This window comes from Pagrus pagrus (assembly GCF_965226575.1).
Source record: "Pagrus pagrus genome assembly, chromosome: 2".
NCBI lineage: Eukaryota > Metazoa > Chordata > Actinopteri > Spariformes > Sparidae > Pagrus > Pagrus pagrus.
In genome coordinates, this window is record NC_140186.1 from 2,212,114 (window position 1) to 2,231,281 (window position 19,168).

A 19,168-nucleotide genomic window follows, 5' to 3' on the forward strand; every position below is an offset into this window, starting at 1 on the left:
TAAATACTCCAGTAAAGCGCAGACACCTAGAGTAAATAAAGATGTTTCCTCAGTAGTGTCTTGCTGACTACCTGCTGCACTGAGACCAGCAGCTGTTTTGTTTTCCAGCTGACACAGTTTACTCTCAATGCGATCAAGCTGCTAATTAGCAACGAGGCAGCGAGTCGTCTCGTCACAATGAACTCTGACAGGGAAACACTGGCCTGTCACCTCCGTCACCTCCCTCCATTGTGACACAGTGACTTTAACGTGGTGGACGCTCATCGTTAACTTCTCATCAGTCTCCATTATCTCTGTTGTGTTTTCAAGCTGCCTCCTCACAGCAGCTTTCACTCCTCCTCGCTCATTGTTACCGAGGTGAAAAACAACTTCAGAGGTGAGGAGAGAGTGAAGAGACGACTCCACTCGAGTGCGATGACTTTATTTCTCTAGAGACACTTAACACATCACAAGGCTCGCAAATAAAACAGTGAGAGCCACAGTGTGTGTGAAACTAAATGATCAAACTCTCCAGGTTAAAGTCTGGTCTGTAGCTACGGACACATGTTCATTTCAGAGCACAGACATTAAATATGAGTGTGACGCTGCGGGCTTCATATCTGTGTGGTCACTTCACGCTCACACAATTAACCGCCGCCGGGCTCCGGGGACTTAAAACAAACAGCTTTTGTCTGAGTGGCCTCTGACACTCAAGTGTTTGTGCGATGGTTTTATCTTATGTTGCGATGAGCGACAGCCACTGAAGGTGCGGTCTATATTATGGTTTTGGATTAAAGATTAAAGCCCAGTAAAGCCTATGAACAGGCCTAATCCCGCTCTTCAGTGCAGCTCAGCAGCAGGCAGCCGGCGGCGCTGATCCACCATCAGCTTCCTTCCTAATGTTTATCACCAGAGGCACAAAAAAAAACCTGTTGCGGAGCAGAAGCCCTTCATGCAATAACAACATAAAATACAGGAAATCTCACATAAATATGAATAACTAGGAACAAGGCTGAGTGTTGAACTTCAATATTTTTATGGCACTGACTGAACTGCATCAATACCATCGAGTATCGAAACATAACTTGTCATTCAGTACTAAATTTCAATACCTACGGAGGTAATCTCATCAGCGTCAGCGAGCCAATAAGCATGCAGCATGCTTGTTGTGCCGAGCTCTAACAGTGCTGGTGATTGACATGGTAGAACAAAATGTAAACCGTACTTTGGTGTTTCATTAAACATTTTCTCTTTTTACAAAAAGAACCGAAACACTGACAAAGAGGAAGATCTTGTGTCGATAACCATCAGAATAAATATGAAATAAAAAAAAGAAATCAGGTCTGAATTTGAATCAAACACTAATATGAAGCTTGTTCACCAGATATTTAGTCAACCCTGATCCGGAGTTGAAACCATAAAGACCACAACACTGAATGGAAAAATGCTATTGACCACGTAACGGATTTCAATAAATTGTGTCAGAAAACTATCAGTATCTGTTTTTGTCTCATTCAGCCTCATCTGCGACTGCACCACCTCTGTGACTCGTCACACACTCTAGATCTCCACATGCAAACCTTCACCAAACAATCTAAACATTATGTCTTCTTTCTGCCCAGAGTCACAAAATGTGTTCAGCTCGTTCTCGACCCCAACGTGTCAAATAAGCAGCCTGTCAGTGGCCCTACGCTTGTAAGTTGTAATAAAATGTGAACTCAGCAATCTTTATTATAAAAGTCCAACCAGACGTATTTTATGTATTATTTGACCGTGGAGACCTTCACATGCAAATCATGTTCTCATTGTGTGAAGCACTTTGTGTTACTTTGATGCAAGTGTGTATAAATAAAGTTTGATTGATTGATTGGTTGAGGTATAGGCAGAGCTTCATGGTTGGAAGCTAAAGACCACTAAGTATTTGTTGGGAGTGAGAACATGTTGGTCTGGCCTTTAAGTAAAATGTTTAAATACATTAATATACATCAATGTACCCACTGATCTGCTGATCTAGACCTCAACCATTATTATTAAGAGTCTAAAATATTAAAATAAATAATTAGTATTTTAATTGAAGATGATCCTCTCACTTTTAAACTTCCTCTTATCATGGTGATTTGCTCGGGTTAAACACCTGGACGACTCGTGCTGTCGATTCCTTAATTGAGATGTCAACATGGACACAACAATTAAATGTTTTTTCTTCCCAGAATCCTCTGCAGAGCTGCTGCTGCTGCTGTGGGGCGTCAGAGCTCACGCAGGCGGATCCAGAAGCAATTTAGCCCCGTCTTTATTCTGCTTAACAATACCGGCAGAGAAAACTAATTAGGTACATTTCACCCATTTCCATGTTAATGATTTGTTTGTTGCCATTGTGTGAGGAGACAATGGGCCGAGATGCTAATGGTGGAGTCCCAATAACAAAGTCCTAATGGGGGCCCATTCACAGCCGTTAGCCCAGAGGCCGCCATGACTCGGCCCCACCTCCCTCCACCCTGTCCCTCGGGATGGAGGTGTTCTCAGGCCGGGCCGAAGGTTTAGAGAAAAGGCAGGTTACTGTGTTACTGTTTCTACATGCAGGAATCACAGACAATAATAAAACAACTGACCCTTCCTAAGTCCTGCCCACTCTCTCCCTGCGGTCCAGTAACAGGTGAGCAAACTTAGTGACCACAGAAAATGTCCACATGATAGAAAATCTGTCTTTGATCATGAAGCCTAACGTTTCTCTACAGGTCTGTGGTTTGTCAATCAATTTTATAAACTACACCGTTCTTTAAAGGGAGTCTGGGGACAAAGAAGTAGCCTATACTGGTTACTGTTTAGTGTGTTTGTAAAATGTGACATGTTTAGATCAATAAAATGTTTTCTTCTTTCATAAATTGAGTGTAAATGGTGAAATCAGTGTAAACAGTGTTCAAACAGCTGCTAAATGTTGGCAGGTAAGACTTTAGCACTTTAGACACAGAAGCAGACAGGCTGGTACAGCCATGCTGCCACAAACTGACACTTTGTACAAGGAAACAAACAACTGACTGTTTTCATTTAGTGCTGAATTTACAAGAAGGAGACGATGATTCAGAATCTGTCAGACAGAGTTTCACAAAGTAAAGAAAGTTTCTCCTCATGAAACAACTCAAAAAATTGAGTGATTTTTAAAGGGAGTCTATATCTTCCGGCGTCTGTATGCAGGTAAATTACTTATTATAATCAGTTACTCAAACACTTGTATCCTGTTAAACATCCACTTGCTGTGTGTGAACCTTTTACACATTTCCCTTTTCATTTTAAAGTTAAAGTCGTTAACATATGTACATACCGTGTACAAATACTATGTCGCCAGTAAGTCTAAGTTCGTATTTACAACTGCTGTTTGCGCTTGTTATTTGGGGATTAAGTCAAGTTGAAGCTGCAGGTGATGAGCAGGGTCACACAGGTAGCTCCGACTGCAACGTGATTCATACGCGACATGTGAACCAGGTGAAGGTTCAGCACCTCCACCGCTCCAACAATCCAGCTCAAGGTAGTTTATGACCACGATGGGAGTAGAGACGTGAGATTTCTGCATACAATAATCATACAAAGACGATTGTTTTGGCAACTAATCTGACCTCTTTTGTAAAGTGAATAAAGAGTTTTGAAGGAAGCAGCTGGGGACTTGTTTTAAAACAAACAAACAAACAAACAAACAAACATAAAATGGCTCCATGCAGCTCGTCTGGCATAATCTAAGGACCGATCTCGTTTCCTATTTTTACCCCCAACTCTCATTTTCCATATGAAATGGGACAACCATTCAAGACAACCTGACAATCCCAACATGGCGTCCTCCGCTGCGGTGCTACCTCTCGTGTTACCGTGGCGATCCTGTTTTTATCACGACGCCATCTGCAGTTCATGTGATGGAGATGGAAAAGCATTCGCTCACAATTCATCCAATAAAAAAGAGCCCTGCTTCAATACCGGCTGCTAACACTAGCAGTGCTTTATAGGTTTGATTCCACCGGACATGTCTTCGTTACCTGGCGAGTCCGTCCTCACAACACAACTTTATTGTCCAGCTGAGGCCGGACAATCAACACTTAACGTAAGCTGCAGTCTCTCGATTATGCTCTCAATCTTCCACATCACATTGCATCTTGTAATCGAGTCCACACTTCTACTCTTTTCAAATCAATTCAGGATCTCAGGGCCTCCAGAGACTTGGATTAGACCTGACGAGCTGTATGGAGCCATTTTATGTTTTTTTTGGTTGTTTTTTTCCATTTTAAATCAAGTCTCCAGCTGCTTCAGTTGTTTATGAGAACGCTGCAACGCTGTTTTTACTGTGACGCTCCAGAAATGTTTTGTGGACTATGAAACTGAATTTTAATTTTGGGGGGTGAACTGTTCCTTTAAGGTGCCAAAAATAAAAACTGATCCTCTCCTTATCGGTACTACAAAAAAATTAATAAAAAAATACACAGTTTCATGCAGAAATCGTCCGTCCTGTCCAAATATAGGAAGGTAGCATGTCACCGCTCTGAGACTGTCCAACAGCTCCTCTTTCGTCTGTCGGTTTTTAGCCTGTCAGGCATCGAGGTGTCAGCCTTGTTAAAAAAGGCAGAGGCTGCGGAGCTAATAAGGTGCTAATCCCGAGTGCACACACACACACACACACACACACACACACACACACAAACACACACACACACACACACACACACACACACACACGCAGACCCTCCTCCACCCCACAGAGGCTGAACACACAGGGCGAGCTGCAGAGAGAGACACACACATGCTACGTGGCTTATCGCTGCTCTCCAGACAGCCGCCCCAGATCAGTCAACGCGCGGCGCGATCGATGCATCTGATAAGGAATTAAGACAGAAAATAAACTGTACGCGTTATCGGGGAACTCGGTACATGGCCTAATTATGATGCGGCGTGTGTGTGAGAGGATGATACGGCGGGACTGGAGTGGTGCGAGGCTGCAGGAGGGAGGGGAATCCTGGCGGAGCTGAGCGGGGACAGTTTGCATCCTGGTGGCCCCCAAATGGCAGCGAGGGGGAGCACTTTGAAGGATGTGAACTACAATACCCAGAATTCCTGAGCGGTCCCGTCAGGAAAACTGTACACAGCATGTTCACGCTTATTAACTCAGCTGGGCTGTGATGTTTTACATGAGAGGGAAACAGAAGTGAGAACAGAGGAAGCTGGAGTGTTGGAGAGGTTTCTGACGGGAAATGAAGGCAGAGCTGAGCGATTTGGTGCCGGTCCAAGAATCAAGACTCAAATCATTTGAATTAAGTCCAAGTCGAGTCTCAGAGCATGATCAGTCCAAGTCTCGAGTCATTAAAGACAAGTCCATTTCTCAAGTCAATTAAAAGTAGAGAGAGAAGGAAGGCCGATATCTCACAGGCAATATAAATAAAATACGTCTTTATCATATGAAGTCACATGAAGAAGTCCAAGTTTAGTCTCAAGGCCTTGATAATAAGTCCAGAACCAGTTCATTCAGAGCTGTGCGAGTGTTTTATTACACAGCTGAGACCATTTATTGTCGATACATGAATATCCAGGGTCTGCATTACATTTCTTGTCACTCACTGTCGTGTATCTTTATTCTGATATTAAAAAAAGTCAAATTTTCTTAATGTTTCGAGTCTCGAGCGAGTCAAGTGTCATGTCAAGTTTAATTATTGTGACTTAAGCTGACGGCTCTGCTTCCTGCTTTATAACCATCATTGTGTACATGTTGTTAATTTGATGCTTATTTTCAGTTGTTTTACAGTTTAATTAATGATTTCAGCAGGAAAGACGCAATTCATCTAACTGTAATTTCAATGCCAACGTCCAAAGCTCATGAAGGAAGCAGTGCGCAAAATAACAACACCGAGAATTACACACAGTGATACCAGACGTATGATAATTATCATCTCTGTGCGATACTTTGGCCTCACATACGATGAACCATCAATAACTCCAAAAAAAACATTACATTTAATTCCCTGACATGCTCAGGATGACAAAATATGGATCCTTGTCTACGTTAGCGTTTTCTCTTTCATGCCAATCGTGGCGTAAGATCTGATGATGAACGTGATTTATTGTCGTGGTTAATTTAATTAGCGTAGCTCGTGGTCTTTCAGTTTCATGCAGAGTATGAACAGGCTTCGTCCTGCTGTCTTGTAATTTAACTGTGAGAACGATGGACTTACGGACACCTCCATGCATCATGAGCTGCATCAGCTCGCTTTGAAAAAAACAATGTGCGTAGATTTGGAGGCATGTTTAAAATGTGTTTACATCCTTGTTCTGTAACATTACACATCTATGCCTGTTTATTGTTAATACAAACGATGCACACACATGAAATCCAAAACATCAACAGAACATTTGATTATTAAACTCAAGCTGCTCCTGCTGTCACATGTTTAATCTGAAACCCAAAATTGAGCATGATCCTGATTTTGTAACTGTTCGTTTACTTCTTTTTTTATCTTGGACTTGTTGCTGTTTTGGTCGATGCAGCGTCCACAGAGCAGCCTGTGAATGAAAGACCCTGTCAGCACCTTGTTGGAAACGTGGGGGGATGCATCTCAAGCGTTACTATATAATTTGTCCAAATATGTTCTGTCCAGCCACGCAGCCATCACCCGCCACGAGGAAAAGGTCAAAGGGAGAAGCCAAATCGTTCCCATGTCCACGTCCAGCAGTTATCCCCGCGGCGTAGCGGACAGACAGGACGCTCGGCTCCGCCTGACGCTTCGATCGTCAGCTGAGGCGAGGGAGGCCGCCTGTCCGACTGACCGGACTCCAGCTCCGGGAGAGAAACCCCTTTGATCTGCCTTCAAACTGATTCATGAACACCAACTGATGGGGCGGCACGAAACACCCCGATGCCCAGCCTGCACGGCCCCCAGGTCCCAGCAGAACTATGTGCTTTCATGTAGGGCAGATTCCTCAGCACACGGAGAGGAGGGGGGAAGCCTGGAGCTCAGAATAACTTCGCTCTGGTTTCCTGCATTCGTCTCGTGTGCAATGTTGAATCCTCTTTTTCTTCCTCGCTGTCTGTTCTCTACATTTACACCAACAACATCCATCTGTCATCATGCAATCATAACTGGCCACGATTTTATTATCAGAGCTTCCACATGGTCACGTGCACAATGTGTATTTTCAGTTTCCAGTCTGGTTTCATGTTTGTGTTGTATTTTCTGTAGTTTCTGATCACAGGAGCTGTTTGTGCTTGTTTTATTCTCAGTGAGTTGGAGTGACACATGTTGCTGTCCACAGTTTAGTTTGAATGTATTTCATTCATCTCTCAGTGAGCATAAGCAGTATATTTTTGACTGTGTAAATGTATTTACTGGAAGTTCAGTCTGAATCAACGAGCAGTTCACCTTTTTTGTGAAGCCAAGAAACTGCACCTTAAACAAGGCAGTCCCATCTGAGTTGTTGTACAGTTTGTCTTTCAGTTCATTTTAACATATTAAATGCTTCACTGATGTACTAACATTATTTATCTCCCTTAGTTTTTCCTTTCACTTGTCATGCTCCATCACTATCACGTGGCTTCACCTGCACATATAATGTTCATCAGTTTTCCTGGTATACGACGCCACTAATCTCATCTCTCGGCCACCCTGGTGAACAGCTACTGACAAAAAAAACTACAAAAGTGGACCACAGATCAGAAGCCCAAAAAACGAGCCTCTCAGTTCATTTTTGTTTCCAGGGGGACGTTATCAACAGGCACAGATCAAAATGCCCGTGGACGCTATCGGATGGACCAACAGCTAATCAGAGCACGTAGCGCTGAGCTAGTTAACGTGACAGCAGAACAGCTCAAAGCAGATGAAATGCTTTGTTTGTACTGGTGTTGATGATGTCATCAACTCACTAGCTCGTAGTTGTAGTGCAGGGAGTCACAGGCTAAATGAAACACCTTCACTGCAGCAGCGTCCGTACCTTATGAAAGTCAGAACAGACTTTAAATCAGGCTAATCTGACCTAAACCTCTTTCCCATCGATCCCCAGCCCCCAGTAGTGGTGACCACCACAGCAATGTTTCTCTTTTAGCAGTAAGGACGTGATATGAACGTGTGAAGGTATTACATTTACTGTCAGGAAAACCTCGTCCTCAACAACGTCACATGCAACATCAGATAAACAATATACAACATGTGAAATATCGATGGAAGAGCTGCGAGTTACAGACTTTTTCATTATATTCCCACACCGTTGTGCTAACGAGGCCTCTGGTGTGATCGTAACCCTTTCAGCAGCTTTGTTTTCCTGTCTTATATATATGGAGATCCATAATGATAAATCCATCACTGGATGTTTGCTGATTATTTACCCATTTTGCAGGTTAAAAAAGTTGTGTTGAGTTAGTTGTGCTGGTCTATACATTATCTCCCACCACTGGATCTGTAAAGTTGATCTGCGAAGTTGCCACTTCATATTAAGTCGCAGACTACGAGCGCTTCACAGCCGCCTCTGAGTCTACAGAAAGAGTGTCTGACACTCAACAGATAGACCTGGGTGGAGTATCACTTTAAGAAAAGCTTGCTTGACTGCCTTCGGAGAGTGCAGGAGGATAATAGGGTCCTGGGTGTGTTTGTTTGTGCCCTCGACCTGATCGGCATGTGATGAGCGGGGAGGTCTGCTGGCCCTAATTGGCCTCTTTAAATGGAAAAATGTCCAGAGAGCATGACGCATCGATGAGTCGGCAGCACCCGGCCGCCCCTCCAGCTCCTTTTTTATCATCGCTTTATGGAAACAAACCACTCCAATTAGCGGCAGAGCAGCCATGGAAATAATAATGACCGTAAATTGGATGGTCATTGGATGGATTTAAAAAGTTGGGAGTCAAACTATGTGATGTACTTAGAAAGTAATTTACATCTCTGGAGCTCTGCAGTTTGTAGCTGTGGTGTTTCTAATAACATCATAATAACATGAAAATATCGGTATGTAAATGTACGGAGGAGGTTTAAGTTTATACAACGTGGATGGAAAGATACGCAAGTTAACTTAAAGCAAGACTTTAAAAGATACGACTCCTCTGAACGTCGTGTTAAAGTGGTGTAAAGTGAAGAAGATGATCCAACAAACTCTTAATCATCTGAGATCATTACTGACAGTCCACAGAGTGTGATCGTTCAGCTGATAACATGCAGATATTTAAATGCAGTCTGGGTTACAAACCAGGGCGACAGGCTAATTAGCCACTTAGAGCTTGTTTTTAGCTCGCTGCTCGTTAGCTTAGCAACCTGCCAAACACTGTGGCTCATTTCTCACCAAATAAAACAGCCACAAGTGTCGAAGAGCAAACAGACGGATTACAGATGTTATTAAAATTAACTCTGATCATCCACTGTCGCTGTCAGATGCCATGTTTTCACAGGTAGGCAGGAGGAATACACTCTGCAGCTGAAGGCGAAGGGTTTATCAGCAAGTTCATTAATAAAAGACGGGACAAATTTTGTGATGTTGACTCTTAAACCTTAAATCTTACTGATCTGAAAAATGATCCATGACTTGAAACCATAAAACGATCCAACAGTTCACACCTCAGCTACACAGGGTGGTTTTAATGGAGGAGTTAAAGGCCCGGCACATCGTCACAGGTGTTTTCAACTGTTGTGGCTGATTGGTCCTGTGCTCATTCTTACGTTGAAGTGAGGCAGAGTAACAATAACAATGAAAGAGCAAAACGTTGTCTCAGCCTGACACAGTGCTACAACTGTAGCAGCGCTGTGAGGGAAATATTAATGAGAGTCTTCACACAGACCTGAGAAGAGGTGTGATAAGTAAAACGATTGAAAACACCTGTGTGGATGAACCTCCAGACATTCGGATACAGGACAGGAAATATCGAGGGTCAGGTTGTAAACATGAGCTAGCATGGCTAACACACCACCATTAGATTACATCTATTTAGCTGACTTGTACTTTCAGTACTTAAGTACATATGATATTGGATAGTTGAAGACTTTAACTCCAGTACTATTCATGTGGGTGACTTTCAATTTTACCAGTTATATTTCAGCATGATCTTTACTTTTACTCAACTATAACTTTTAGGTACTTGTTATAACAGTTATGACACAGTTCACATCTATACACATACTCAGAGGAAATGTACAACACTCTATTCAGTATACTTGAACTAATATACGAATGTGTCTGGTCACGGGCCTGGTACAGAACAGTATATTAGCATGACAGATATTAGCTTAAATCTGAGAACTGTCCTTCTCTATCACCAAAAGGACAAACCCTGAACACTATTGCTCTTGTGCAGTGTGAGACCATTATGAACTGTACAGTATGTGAAAGTGTAATTGTTCCTCTACGTGAAGCTGCAGAGAGGAGCTGTGTCGTGTTTAAAGGCAGCAGCTCAGAGGTCTGCAGGTGTCAATCTGTTTTGAAGCTGCTCGTCCAGAAAGACAAAACGTGGCTCTTTAAAGGAGCAGACCAAAGGAGAGTCGCCGACACTTCAAAGGAGTTTCTGAGCCGTTCGCCTCCCCCCGACAGCGAGGTCACTGTCAACTCTGACGAGTCACCGCTCTGCCATTAAGTTCAGGGGGGAGGAGGAGGCGGAGGAGGAGGAGGAGGAGGAGGAGAGCGTTTCTCTCTCCGTCTGCTGGTGTTCGGAGGTGGTGGAGGGGCGCTGTGGCTGTCGTCGGTGAAAATCAAACAGAGCCCAATTAAACTGATTCTAACATGCCAGTGATCACGAGGAGGAGGCTCACCTGGACTCTCCTCACTTGGACAACATGCCTCTGCCTCCCTGACTTCTTGGACGCTAATTGCCCCGACCAAAAAAAGCCTTGGGAATCTGCCGCTTCGATGTGCCGACGGCCCGTTGAGGAGCTGCGGCTCACAAAGCAACTCAACTTCAACTCATTTCATTATTTACCTTTTGACTGAGGAGGTCTGAGACTGTAGATATTATACTGCTATACTCTGACGCGTTATCTGAAGCTTCCTCAGCAGATACAAAGACGTCTTCTGATACATGTTTCTGATATCGACCGTATAAAACATGGACAGAGTGAAGCCAATACTGAAGTGTCTTCAACCTGCCTTCTTTCCACTCCACTGGTTTCAATCAGAAGTCTGATTGTAAGTAAGCTTATGAGAAAATCACCCTACTTCTCACTCTGCCTCCAAAAAAAAACAATATAGCGACGGTCGTAATGCCAAACTCAAGGCTTCAAAACGGTTAAAAACTGGTGATGTCATGGTGGGTTTACACCTAATTTCTGAGCATCACATACAATTTAACATTACTGTGCATAATCACATCAAGACATAAGGTCCAGTAGAGGTTAAAGGAACAGTTCACCTACAAATGAAAATATAATTGATTTGAAAAGACGTCGCTTACATCCTCAACATGCAGTCGACCCACTTCAGGCGGGTGTGTGCTAACACTTTTAGCTTAGCAGCTACAGTGAAGATCTCATCTTAAAACAGGTGTAAATAACATCTTTTCAGGTCAGTGTAGGATCTCAGGGCTTCTGGAGACTTTGATTACACCTGATGAGCTGTGTGGAGCCATTTTATGTCATCTTGGTTGTTTTTAACATTTTAAATCATCTCCAGCTGCTTCAGGTGTTTAGCAGGATGCTGCAACTCTGTTTTACTGTGAAGCTCCAGAAATGTTTTGTGGACTACGAAACTTCGTCTGACTCTCCATCAACATGGAGGGAGGAGATGAATTCAAATGTTTTCATGCTATTCATGTGCAGGGAAACAGCAGGAAGTCTGTCAGAGAATGAGTCACTTGAAAAACTCATCACAAGAGAAGGAAAAAAACTTCTGAAGTTAAAATATTTTTAAAAACCAATGAAAGCCGTCACCAACGCGATGAGGAGCCGAGCGTCGCCGGCAGATGATGACACTCTGAATCAAACGTCTCTGAAGTTGCTTCATTCCATCAAACAGAAACACGAATACGAATCATCTTTTGCTCCAAACGTCAGTCTCCTAATTACCAATTTTCTCAGAGCGGGGGGCCTTGACATCACACAGGAGTCTATCTCTGGTGTCAGTATAGATTATGGAGCCCACCTACAGGGAGTGGCCGCCAAACAGTACAAAACAATTAACGCTACTGCGCCGCTATCAAAGGCTCGCAGAGAAAACAGCGAGCCACGCATGGCTGGAGCGAGGGCCCGGCGGAGAGAGAAATGAGTGTAGTCACATCAAAAAGCAGCGGAGCAGGAGTCTGATTTAGTACAAAAGGCTGCAATTAGCACGGCACATTAGGAGCACATGGCAGGGCAACTCCCTCACTGCGCCTGTTTGGGACACACAAGACCGACTCCGCCTGGGACCTTGATGCTCCACAGACGAGGGCTTATTTACAAAAACACAAAACGCATCAGTCGTCAGGACGTGAGTTCAAACCGGTCTGTCTCTCTGTGGGTCGTCCTGGAAAACAAGTGTCATAAAGCCAGTGATCAATTTACTCTGAGTTTTAAATAAAAGAGGCGAAAGCATAATTACAAAACCATGATTGAAATACCGACAAGAGGAAATACGCTGCACCTTAAGGAAACACATGGAAAAAGCCCAGACAGGAAGTCACAGAAACACTCAGGTGAGGTCAGGTGTGATTCCAATACATCAAAATCACATCACATTTATGCCGCACATGAATCAGCTGAGCAGACCTGACCTGAATGTTATTAACAGGTGATATTCCCAGGAAACTTTGGTTATAGCGTCAGCAAAATGTGATGCTCAACAAGGCGATCCTTGTGTAATATAATCACACGACTAGAACAGAATAAGAAGCTTTAGAAACTCTAGAAATAATCAATAATATAAACAGATACATGTGTCATTAGGAAACTTAGATTCTTGTTATTCAGGATTAAACCACATCAGGGAGGGTACAACCGACCCACAAACACGACAACTAGACGACAAACAAGCCTGTACCAAGATTTGGCAACTCAGCGATGATGCGTCTGATTGGTTCAGTAGTGATCAATCATCGTCTTCTCTTATTCCTAAATGTCAGTTGATCCATTCCAGTCAAACATTAAGTCCAAAACATTATTCCATGCATCACTGGCAGTGAAGTGACGAGGACCTGCTATCATAAAGCTTTTATCTGTGGAAAAATTCTCTATTTCTCACGGTGAGCTAAATGAGAGACACCTAAAATGGCTGCCGACCTCTGACCTATTGATTGACAGCTCATACGACCAGTTAGGAGCTTCTATGCCCGCCCCTGATTATGTCGGAGCAGGTCCTAAAAACGCTGATAAGACCCAGGTTCAGAGCTTAAACCAGTAGTGGCTGAACCGTCTCGGTCCGGTCTCACTCCTCAGTTTGGATCGCTGACTCAGAGTTGTTTCAAAGATCTTATTCTGGATATAATGCAGAATATAAACACAGTCAGAGGCTACAACTTGTGCACTACTGGTTAAACTATTAAGTCAGTTTTACATCATAATTGGCTCATATATGTGGGTTTTTTAAACATGGTGAACCTGCTAAAAATAGCTGACTGAGTGCTTTCACACTGCCAGTAGATGAGTTCCCCTCTCTGTTTGTTGTCTTCTGGTGAGCCACCTCTGTCAACACGAACACAGGAAACAGGGAGCAGCAGAAAGCAGCACTGAGGCCGGTGGAAATGAAACAATGCTTTCTTTATCATATCTTTCACACCAGTCTGTCTTTTAACTCAACACCGACTGAGCGACGTTCGAGCGCTGATTGAACAGAGACGGATGAAATTTGTGGCCTGAACTTTCAACACATGTCGAAGCATCGCGCCAGAAAAGGGGCGAGAATTAGCGTGTCCCCCCCGGTGTCATGTGACTACTGCAGAGTCATCTGACCCGTTCGTACCCTTCAGATGAGTTTATTTCTGCTGGTTAGTAAAGCGTCACCTCTGTAGAAAAGCCAGAACCCTGTTTCCTGTTGGTGTCACCAGCTCTCGCACCTTGTGGCGGCGGTAACACACCTTGTGTCAGGTGTTATCCTGTGGCTGAACAAAGTGACATCACTGCCTTGTGTAGCCTCAGATTAGACGCTTACATCTCAGAGCTGCTTCTAATCTCTGAGTCGTCTGTAATAAAAGAGTATTTCCCTGCAGGCGTGTTTATTCTGCTGAACAGAATAATGACTCATAATAACGGGTCGTTCTTGTATCTGTGGATAATCAAAGACGTTGATGACGTGTTGCTTTGAAGCGTAATCGTGCGCTGGATTAGAGAACGAATCATCTGATCTCTACAGATCCTCGTGTGTGTCCTCACTTTATTCCACCAATAAAGATGATTCTGAACTAAATGCACTATTGTTTTATGTGTATCTATTTATTTATTTATTTATTGTAGGCTGAGAAACATGGACAATACAATGTTCAACACAGTGTTGTTTTATTTTTTATACTCCTTAAACATTTTTACAGGAAAACGTTTCTGTTCTGTTGATGTGGGCGTTCATATTTCCAAAAAATAGCAATTAAAGAGTACTAATTTTTAACTACTAGAAAGTTTGTCCTTGATACAAACTGAACTCTGTAATTTTTACACTCTGTCATGTTTCACAGCTGTTTAATTGTGTTTCGTCCATTAGTTTTGCATTCTGTCTCTGTATTTGTGTAATCCTGTGGAGAGTCTTGATGTACTGTGTAAGCTCATCTCTCACTGGTTTGATCTATAAGTAACGATTATTTTCATTGTTGATGATCTGTAGATTGTTTTCCTGATCAATCGGTCAGCTGTTTGGTGCTTAAAATGTCATAAAATGGTGAAAAAATGTCAATCACTGGTTCCAAAAGCTCACGCTGACGTCCTCAAACGTCTTGTTTCATCCACAACCCAAAGATATTCAGTTTACTGTCGCAGAGGAGGAAGGAAACCACAAAATATTTTTTTACTTCTTCCCCCTTAAAATACTCCGACTAAAACTGATTAATCAACTATCAAAACAGCTGGCGATGAATTTAATAGTTGACAACTAACCAATTTAAGATCTCAGCTCCGGTTTGAATCTGCTAAATGCTTCAGAAACTCCTGATATGTTCTGGCTCAGGCTGCTGTGGGCGGCTGTGGCTGCACTGAGCTGTTCCTGCATTAAATGTAAACGTTTTAGAGCAGCAGCTCTGACTGCTTCACACACAGCAGATACACATTAAGCTGCCGGCTGACGCCCCCTGTTGGTCGTCCTCACACACACTTCTTTTTTTAACTAGATGGGAAATCATCCTGCTTTGCCCAAAAATGGTGCAAAGAAGCTTTTGAGTCATGAATCTCAGACAGCAGCGTCTGAGAGGCGAGAGGTGAATCAGAGAGACAGTTTAAACATCAACAGTGAAACGCTTCTGATGCATCTCTCTACCTGACAGGAAGTGATGTGATGAGCTGCTTCGGTCCGGGCAAACGGCTCCTTCTGTGGGAAAAGACAAAGAAAATGAGGGCTGTGTGAATCCACAGGGATTGTGACCGCGGGGCTGAGGGGGCAGAATCCCTCCTGCAGGGAAATAAAACCATGAAGCATGTTATTTGAAGGATGATGGTAGCAATTGAAGAAATGCAGGGTTCAGACACATCATGAAGGGTTTTTTGGTGAAAATACTGGGGACGCCCAGGGGTGTGAAAATGGGGAAACATCTCATTGGCCTTGGGACAGAAGCTGTAGGTCTTTGATCCACCTCATCCTCAGGTGTCTAAAAATATCCCACTACTCCAACAGTATTTACATCTGAAAATCAAACACGTCGTCATTCGGCCTCTTTACTCAAACAGCAGCCACTCTGAAGCTGATATTGCATCATGTGCTGGCGTGCGGAGGGAGATGACCTCATCATCGTAGTGTTTATGGATCACTGGGCCGCTGGCCTTGATTTCTGTTATTGAATTATGGGAAATTCATTCTTTTTATTGAAGGAGTGGCCTCCAAATCCAATAAGACAGTCAGCAGTCCTTGGTCAGAAAGCCGTCACCATTCAGAGGCAGCAGCGATGTCCTTCTGCTGCGATAAGTCGGTCAGAAGCACGAAACGGGGGGAAGGAGGTATTTTTAGTTTCTAAAATACTTTCAGATTAGAAACTGATTTTTGTGGATTTCTGAGGAGAATATATTGTATATGTATCTTACCTGAGATCAACCACTGTCTAATATTATCTTATATCTCGTTTAAGTATATTAAAATAAACGTATTTGTTAGGGGATAAGAACGAAGCATAGCATCAGCTGCTTTGTACTCTTTCTCACCATTACCAGATACAACAAATAATAATAATACACATTATAATGAAAATACCCACTCAGTTATATTCCTTGATCTTGAACGTGCTGGCACCAGATTGATAGCAGCTAGTAGCAACACGCCCTGTTTTCAACAGGAAAGTGACACACTTACAGAAATGACAATAAAGTCATTATATAAATGAGTCTATTTAACTCCTAAATATCATGAAATGCTCCTTTAAACTCACTGATTTGAAGGGGTAACACATAAATAACACAGGTTGTGCTGTTAGCATATTAGCGCTGGTTAGCATTAGCTCTCCAGCCTGTTGGACTCTAAACATGACTACACCATGTTGCAGTAAACATCTCCTCAGATCAGCTGCTTCACACGGGTTATTATTACACTGAGTGTCTGAAATATCTGACTCTGAACATTTATTCACTCTCTTTAGCTCAGACGAAGTATTTTGTTTTTAGCTAGCCGAGTTGTTTTTATCGGCGCCCGCCATTTTGGCTACAGACACGTTTTTAATCACGGTCAAAGTCAACGTCTCTGTACGTCACAGTTACAAACTGACCTCTCCTTTCTCCTGTAGGGCTGTTGTCTACCAGCAGGGTTTCGTTTATACTCATCTTACCTGTTATAAATACGAAAATAAACTCTGCAGCCTGTAAACACTGAAGTCGCTCATCACGTCCTGACTACTGCTTCTACTGTGACGCACACAGCGCAGAGTGACGCACACAGCGCCCTCTGCTGGGCGCGGCAGGAATTACACCAGCCGATCAAAATACCTGGTGATGAAATTATACAGGTAAGACACAAAGTAGCTTCCTTATGTTTCTAAACATGACCTAATTAAATAAAATAAATTCAATATTTCTCATATTATTATAAATTTCTGTAGCAAGACCTTCAGCATATGAGCATTTTCTGAAGTGAAGTTCCTATCGAGCGCTTTAGTAACGAGCCCTAAAACCAATCAGTTAGCATGTTAGCACATCCGCTTCCCTGTCTCAAAGTCTGTGAGTGTTTTAACTCCATCACAAAATGTCCTACAGTTTAATTATAAAGCTCTTCACGTGTTAAAAACGGTTAGCGGTTGCTAACAAGTGTCTAACTGAGACTACAGAGGTTGTCGGGGACATTAAACGTCCTCACAGCGAACACGGAGACTCGTCTCCTCACTAGTCCGTCTTTACAGGCCCACTTTAGTTACACACTGTTCTCACTCTGACTTTACAACTTGTACATTGATCAGTTTATAGAAACCTGGATAGTAATTGTGCAGTAAGACGCTCAGTGGTGGAGACGTTTGAGTCATGTGACCGTGGCTTTAAATTATGCACATTAGAGGTGTAACGAGTTCATAGCTTGAAACATTCATCTTATCTCACCCTGATGAGGGCACTATAGCAGCAGTGCAGTTAGTTTTGTCTGCTCCTTCGTGGCTTTGGAGCCTTCAAAGACGAGCTGGTGGAGAAGATGCAACACTGGGCTGGTGGAGACCAAACCAGAGCTCGTCCTCCGCAGATCTGTGCCGTTAATTAGCATCAGGCATTTTGCAAAAGCTAGCACACAGATAGGTGAAACTGCAGGCTCACACCAACAGTCGACAGTCGGACTGAACCAGAGCTGAACGCAGAGTAAATATTAGACATTCATCAGGATCCACATCCACGTCGCGTTGTTCTGTGTTGAAGTGTAAACAGGCAACATTTCTGCTAACATGTCAGCCTGAGCGTCAGGCTAACACGCCTGAACGTCAGGGCTGCGTCTGTGTTTGCTTACTGAGAAGAATACGAATGCAACTTCAAGGTTATTCAAACACAAACTCTTCCGCAGGTTGGACATAAATCACTGATGTCACATACAGATACGTGTGAACTGACGAGGGTTAGGTAGAAAGCACACGGGCCGAAACAGAACTCCAACCTGCGTGACTCGCTTCATGAAATGTAAACTGATTCAGCAGGAAAAGGTCGGTCCATATCTCAACGAGCAGTCCTTTAATTAAAATGTGATAATAGGCGGTTGGGTTCATGGGGGGGTTAAAGGTGCAGTGTGTGTTCCTCTGGACGTCTTCGGCCCCTGCAGCAGGATTGATCTTTGGCTCGCACAGGAGAGCCCGGCCTCCTCCGGGCTTTAGGGCCACACACCTGTGCATGCATCGGGGCCGGATAAGCCCAGATTAAGCTAAAGTTACCAGCTCTCTCCCTGCAATGTCATTCAAAACCTCAACGGCGACCGCGCGGCGGACAAAGCGCCTTTTGGGCTGTCCTAATAAACGCCATTAGCTTTGAGACATCAAACATGGAGGATTATGGGATTTTCTTGGCCCCGCAAAAAAGATGGAGGGTCTGGGGGGACTCCCTCGCTCAGCCGTTCCTTTCTCTGCAGAGATTACGCTACAATTTGTTTTCCTTTTTCCGCCATTTTGTTCGTCCCCTCCTCCTGCTGCAGATTCAGTGGTACAGTAATCCCCCGCAGATGAAACCAAGAGCGCAGTAAAAAGGAAGATTACACAGGGCTTTGTAAATTGTTTCTATACACATGTGCATGGGTATTTGGGAGATCTGTAGGGACTTAACACGAGAGCTGAACACACACACACACACACACACACACACACACACAAGATGAGCATCAGTCTGTGTGTGTCTGTGTGCTATTCTTACTCCACTTGTGTCGACTGAAAACATGAATGGGTTTCAGCTCGCAGAGACTGAAGTCAAGGAGCAGATAAAAAAAGAGAAATGAAGACCAGAAGAAACTGAAGTGTGATGAGTGATGAGCTGAAGTAGAGACTGTTTTTTTAATATGAAGCAGCTCAGAACTAAAACATGATAAAGATTCACAGACAACAGCAACATTTGGTCTGTTGTTTGAGAATGAAATGAGTTAATTTAAAATCATACCATAAAAATATTGCAGAATTTTAAAATAATTTAAAATAAATTTTGTCTGTCCT

The 19,168-nt window shown here is 43.2% G+C and overlaps 1 protein-coding gene across 2 annotated transcripts in view; it reads right to left on the reverse strand.

Annotated features, from left to right (window-relative positions):
• The window catches only part of LOC311265922 (homeobox protein OTX1 B-like), a 55,758-nt gene extending 38,817 nt beyond the window's left edge, over window positions 1–16,941 (reverse strand). Inside the window, exons 1-3 of one of the 2 annotated variants that reach the window (XM_084368045.1) lie at window positions 16,835–16,941; window positions 16,271–16,335; window positions 15,343–15,393 (exon numbers count right to left, since the gene is read on the reverse strand). The gene's annotated coding sequence lies outside the window, so the exon portion shown is untranslated. The remainder of the gene's footprint in view (window positions 1–15,342; window positions 15,394–16,270; window positions 16,336–16,834) is intronic. The other variant, XM_084368044.1, reaches the window with a different exon arrangement.
• Window positions 16,942–19,168: the final 2,227 nt, after the last annotated feature.